The sequence below is a fragment of the Drosophila ananassae genome, unplaced genomic scaffold, assembly GCF_017639315.1.
Source record: "Drosophila ananassae strain 14024-0371.13 unplaced genomic scaffold, ASM1763931v2 tig00000195, whole genome shotgun sequence".
Classification (NCBI taxonomy): domain Eukaryota; kingdom Metazoa; phylum Arthropoda; class Insecta; order Diptera; family Drosophilidae; genus Drosophila; species Drosophila ananassae.
This window is the reverse complement of record NW_025319157.1, coordinates 59707-66340: the sequence shown is the minus strand read 5'-3', so window position 1 is coordinate 66340 and position 6634 is coordinate 59707.

Here is a 6634-nt window from a genome sequence, read left to right as displayed (position 1 = left end):
TCATTCCATTCAACATCAATGATATAGACTCTAAATTTCTTCACACCTTTGAATACTGCCAAGCAGTGTCTATTTTGGTCACTGTGTAGTTGCGCTGCGCTTTTGCCAGCTTCTCGGACATATAGGCAATCGGCATTTCGTCGCCGTTAGCATTGGCTTGTGCCAAGACACATCCCACTCCATATATACTTGCATCGCACGTATGTGGGATAGTAAGTATAGAATGAAGGGTCTAGAAAAAACGGGAGTGTGCCGTATCGGTGCTGATGTTAACTTTCCTTTCAAGTCAGCAAATACTTTATCTGCCTCCTGGGTCCATTCTAATTGTCTATTTTTCCGTAGCAACTGAGTTAACGGAAAACTAACAGTTGGATAATTGTTCACAAAGCGTCTGTACCATCCTGTTAAACATAAAAATCGTCGAAGTTGCTTGGCGGAAGTGGGAACGGGCAATTCGTTATGCTTACCATATCCAATGAAAAATCCTAAATATTTTACTTCGCGCATGCAAAAGTTAGACTTAGAGACATTTATTGTCAAATTGGCTTTGCTTAGACATACAGCCACTTCTTGAATAAGCTGCATGTGCGACTCAAAGTCTTCCGATAAGATAAGGAGATCGTCCAAGTAAACAAAAACTCTTTTACGAAAGTGAGCCGGGTTCACTGGGTCCACAAATCTACAAAGTGTCTGGGGTGCATTCCAAAGACCAAAAGGCATGACTTTATATTGGTATAAGGGCCTGTTCGAAACTGTGAACGCGATGTACTGCCGAGAGTTTTGTCCGAGAGGGATCTGCCAAAAAGCGTACTTCATGTCTAAGCCGGTTATGTAACGTGCTGGTGGTAAACGGCTGAGGATTCCGTCAAAGTGTGGTAGGGGATAGGTGCCCTTTATAGTTACCTTATTAACAACTCTGGAATCGAGGCAAAGACGCATCTTTTCACTCGTTTTACAATGACACTGTTTCTACTCCACGGGCTTTTCGATTCCTCTATGATACCTAATTCCAACATTTTTATCTACTTCCTCAAACATAAATTTTTTAATCGCGGGCCAATTCCTCTGCTTTATAAGCTTTGCCTCGCCTATATCGATGGCGTGCTCCATGAGATGAGTACGGCCCAAGCCTTCCAGAAGCATTTCCAGAAATCAATTCCTAAATACACATCCTGGCTTAATGTTGGGATAACGTAGAATTCAATAGGTCTTATTTGGTCACGGTAAGAAATATTAGTCACGTATTTCCCTACCACGGGACGTTTATTATTATTGGCCGATCGAATATTTCCCGAACATTTTTCGGGAACCCCAAACACTGAAGTCTAGTATAAGTTAGCTAGTATAGGGCGGAGTGGGAGCGAAATAAAAGCTCAGTTGCGCTCTGCGAATTCGCCCCGCGATTATTTTTTAAAATTGGTAAAATTTGTATTATTATTTTGAATAAAATAAATTGATTTTGCTGAAAAAACTATTTGTTCTTTTTTTTGTTGAGTCCTATTTATTTTCGAACTCGCCTTGTAGTCGGTACGTCCGAAAATTGTTTAGAAGAGAGGTGCACGCTGGTGTAGGGTGCTGCTTGCACAGCAGATTTCGTTGTTACAGTTAAAGGCATTGCGCGAGCAGTCGATACTATTGTAGTTGTTGAAGAAGTTGCCGTTTCAATTGCTAGTGACGTCACTGTACTGGTGATCGTGGCTAAGCAGGTTGGCATGAGGAAAGGGTATGGGGTTTTGTCCAACAAGAGCGCTGGAGAGCAAGAGAGCGCCCTGCGTAGCGATGTTATATTGAGTTCATCACTTGGGCTTAGGGTTATTGATTGCGGTTGGTTAGTTTTTGTTGGGATTGAGGTCGCGTTGTCTTGCGTGACACGATTGAAGTACGAAGTTCATCGCACTAAGCGTCTTTTTGCCCTCTGTGTGTTGTTGTTTAGAGCTTGCGCTGCTTTTATTTGAATTTTCGTTGACGACAAGAAGAAAGGAAAAAAAACTCATCTGCACACGCCGAAGTTCGTGTCCTGACTTAAAGGTAAACATAAAATAAATTTGTATTTTTGAATTTGTGTGACTACTAAGCCTGTTGCTTCGCTCCAACCATTTAACAACTGGAATTTATCTTAGAATTTATAAATTCTTTATAGAATTATTATTATTATTTTATTAAGATGTTTTCTCGAATTGTGTCTCTACCCACTATGAAGCGACTCCACCAAACGAGTATCAAGTTGTACCCGTATAAATTCATCGGATGTTTTTCTCGAATTTTGTTGAGACTCTATCCAATGTTTAATTACTTCTTTAAATCGATTGTTCATTTTTTCCGTCGTCGCTTAACCACGAAACGGGTGCAGACATCGGGTGCAACTAAACGTTGTACGCGAAACGCACTTACGGCCACATCTTGTGGAGGCAACCATCACCCTTAGACCATATTAGGGCCCTTGTGATACCGTGAGCCGGATCTAGAATCCCTTTATTCGCAGAGCAGTCTGAGACACTGCAGGGCTGGGCAGTAGCATAGAAGATGCTCGACAGTTTCTTCCTCTTCTTCGTCCCTACAGCTGGCTAGCATGTGTTCCCCCTAGCCAATGCCCCGTGAAGACTCTTATAGTTTCAGTTTAATTTTGTATTCAATAAAGCGAGCTCGGGACCATCTCTAATTAATAATTTATACACTTTATAAGGTTGGAGATGTCTCTTTCACTCCGTTGCACACTTTTGACCAACGATTATAAAGAACGATTAACGTTTAAGAATGAAAGACTACAGACACAATAAACTGAAAAACAGCAAAACTGCTGACAGTACACTTTCATACAATCGAAAAAATATTGCACGTTAAATCGTTAAATTATCATTTTGGGCCAGCATCAAATATCATAATTATTATTATTTAATTCTCTCTGTGTAACTAGCCGCAGCGGTCCACTAATTGCCCATTATCAGCTGTTCCATATTCTTTGATTCTCCCAGATTCGCATGGGCTTTATTGTTCTTTTGTAGCGCAGGCACTTTGGTGGAGGTTCTCCGCAAGTTTTAGTTTTTAGTTTTTATGCCCTTGTATATTCCGCTTTATTTGGATCGGCCGCTGCATTTGTTTTGGGGTTAAATTGACCCATAATAAATTCAAATATAATTAATTTAATTTAATTCGGCCGCTATCAAAACGCTGATAGCTCAACATTTGGTGACCCCGACGAGATCGCGCCCGGTTTAATTTGTGATCATTAAAGTGCTTATAGGAAACCTTGTAAAGGAAAACTTGTTGCTTTGTTTCCATTACATTGCACCTGGCACGAAAACTTTCATAATGGAGGCTGGAGACATAGCTAATGCCTCGGTCCTGCAGGCAGGGTAAGGCTTTTGCGGTGAAGAGCCGAGGTGACCTACCAGGAAATGGAAACCCTGAATTATAAAGTCAAGGCTGCAGTGCAGAAGGACGAGTTCACAATCATGGTACTGGAGCCATTGGAAAGTTTGTTGCGAAATATATTCGCCACGCTCCAGAATGAGTTAGAGCAACTGAGTTCTAAAGAAATTGGGAGCGAATTATTCTGGAAGTTCTTCCAGCTTGCCGCTGATGTGCGCGTTGACATTCAGGTGGCAATGGCAAGGTACTCCATAAGGGTGCCTGAACACCCCACTCGTCTCGACGACTCCAATGGTCCCACTGCTCCGTCAATGACAAAACCAACCATAGCGGCTATGATGGTTCAAGGTGGTTTGTTGGAAAGTCGTTGCTCATGCAGTCAGGATTCCCCGCTGGACCGCGATATCCAATCGGGTTCTCGGGACTTGAAACTAAACCGAAAATTGAGCAACGACCACGAAAGCCAGGACGTGGCCAATTGCGTCTCATCAGTGCCACTCCCCCCGTGGTCGCTATTTTTACGTCGCATCTGGCAGTTGCCTGCGATGGATTTTCTGAAGCTGCTGTCCTTAATTCCTCCTCTGGCCCGGGACAGCGCCCAGGTCTAACTCCATTCTGGACTCTAGCCTGCACCCTTCCAATGGGGGGAGGTCGTCCTCATCGCTGCTGCCGCTGTCTGAAGCTGCCAAGGTGGCTGCTGCTCCAGCCGTTAAGGCTCCCGATACTGCAATAGAAAGGTACGCCTACGCGAAAACGAGCGCTCTCTAGGTTTGGATGGTCACGACAGCCTGCAATCAAAAATTATAGACCTTGCGATCATCAACAATATTATGTGATGAAGCTATCGCATTCCCCCAAGGATTTTTGTTGAAAGATGGAATTCAACGGGGGAGGATGTTGGGACTTGTGCCAGCATCAAATATCATAATTATTACTATTTAATTCTCTCAGTGTAACCAGCCGCAGTGGTCCACAAATTGCGCGTTATTAACTGTTCCATATTCTTTTATTCTCCCAGATTCGCATGGGCTTTATTGTTCTTTTGTAGCGCATGCACTTTGGGAGCTTTGGTGGAGGTTCTCCGCAAGCTCTTAGTTTTTATACACTTGTTTGGATCGGCTTGTTTGGATCGGCCGCTGCATTTGTTTTGGGGTTAAATTGACCGCAGAAAATACAAATAAAGAAAAATACAAGCACAATAAATATATAATAAAGAAGATTTTGGGTCATAGCCTACGCAAAGAACGATTAACGTTAAAGAATGAAGCCCTACAGACACAACAAACTGAAACACAGCTAAACTGCTGACAGTACACTTTAATAAAATTACCTTACATCTAATACACTTTAAATCGTTAATTTATCATTTTTACGTGTTTGCTATTGTTGAGACTTGTGCCAGCATCAAATATCATATCAGTGTAACTAGCCCGTTATCAGCTATTCCATATTCTTTGATTCTCCCAGATTCGCATGCGCTATGTTGTTCTTTTGTAGCGCATGCACTTTGGAATCTGGGAGGTTCTACTCAAGCTCTTATATTTTATGCTTTTGTATATTTTGTATATGTTTTGATATAATTGATATATAAATTTAACCTCGTCTAAAACGTTCGAATGTGTCTTTTGTAGCGTACTAAATTTTTTTTTGTTTTATCCTCTGTCCTTTTAATTCTGGGATGGCATTAGAAATGTCGTTTATGTATGCTCCTTGGCAATCATCATCACGAACCATCACGACTGCTTTATGCTCAACGGTACTAAAATTAGATTCAAATTCTAACCAAGTTTCTTCCTCTGCCTCAGGTAATGCTATTTCGGCAGGTATTGTTAAATTATTTATATAATATATTTTTATACCCTTGCAGAGGGTATTATAATTTTGGTCAAAAGTGTGCAACGCAGTGAATGAGACATATCCGACCCTATAAACTATATATATTCTTGATCAGGATCACCTCCTGAGTCGATATAAGGATATAAGTCTATCCGTCTGTCCGTCTGTCTGTCATGTCCGTCTGTCTGTCGGTTTCTACGTAAACTAGTCTCTCAGTTTTAAAGCTATCGAGTTGAAACTTTGCACACAGTCTTTTTTTCCTTGCAGGTAGTACATAAGTCGGAACGGCCGGGATCGGTTGACTATATACTATAGCTGTCATATAACTGATTGATCGGAAATGAAATAACTTTGGTGTTTTTTAAGTTAGAGGGTTGGGACTTTCCACACATGTTATATTTGGCCAATATATCGTATGTACAAAATTTTATAAGGATTGGCCGACTATATCTTATATCTGTCATAGAACGATAGGAATTGGCATAACTTTGTTGTTTTTTAAGTTAAAGTAACGGATTTGTTGAGCCAAGCAGCGAAAGGCGAAGCTATGTAAAATAATTTATATTCTATATTAAATCTGATTATTACAATTTATAATTTTTATTAAATCTGAGGAGCAGCGGCGGGTTTATCAGCAGTTCTTTTTTTGTTTATTTCTCCCCCGTTCGCATGCGCTTTGGGGAGCTTTTTTGTAGAGGTGTTGCACACAGCTCATCTTGCATTTGTGTGCGTTCCCCCGCCTCGCCTCTTGCCAACGAAATGATAAACAAATGCATTGTCCTGAGTTTCTATTGTTAAGCTGAAATGGCACAACCTTGCCATTTTTAAAGATGCTTGGGGCAGTTTCCAACATTTTTATACCCTTGCAGAGGGTATTATAATTTTGGTCAAATATAGTATATATATAGTATAAAGTATATATATTCTTGATCAGGATCACCTCCTGAGTCGATATGAGCAGGTCCGTCAGTCCGTCTGTCTGTCTGTCTGTTTCTACGCAAACTAGTCTCTCAGTTTTAAAGCTATCGAGTTGAAACTTTGCACACACCCTTCTTTCTGTTGCAGGCAGTACATAAGTCGGAACGGCCGGGATCGGCCGACTATATCCTATAGCTGCCATATAACTGATTGATCGGAAATGCCATAACTTCGTTGTTTTTCAAGTTAGAAGGATGGGACTTTCTATGGATTCTTTGGGCAAACGTATACGATCTGCCAAATTTCATAAGGATCGGCCGTCTATATCCTAAAGCTGCTATATAACTTGGCCAACTATATACGATCCGCTATATATCTACTAATATAAGATGCGTGGCGCCACCTAGCGGACTGCGAAATCTGGGCAAAAAATCTGGCGTTCATCATGTTACAAGGCTCCATGTCCCGCGTTATATTTTTTTTTTTTTTTCGCGCGGTTCCCACTGCATAC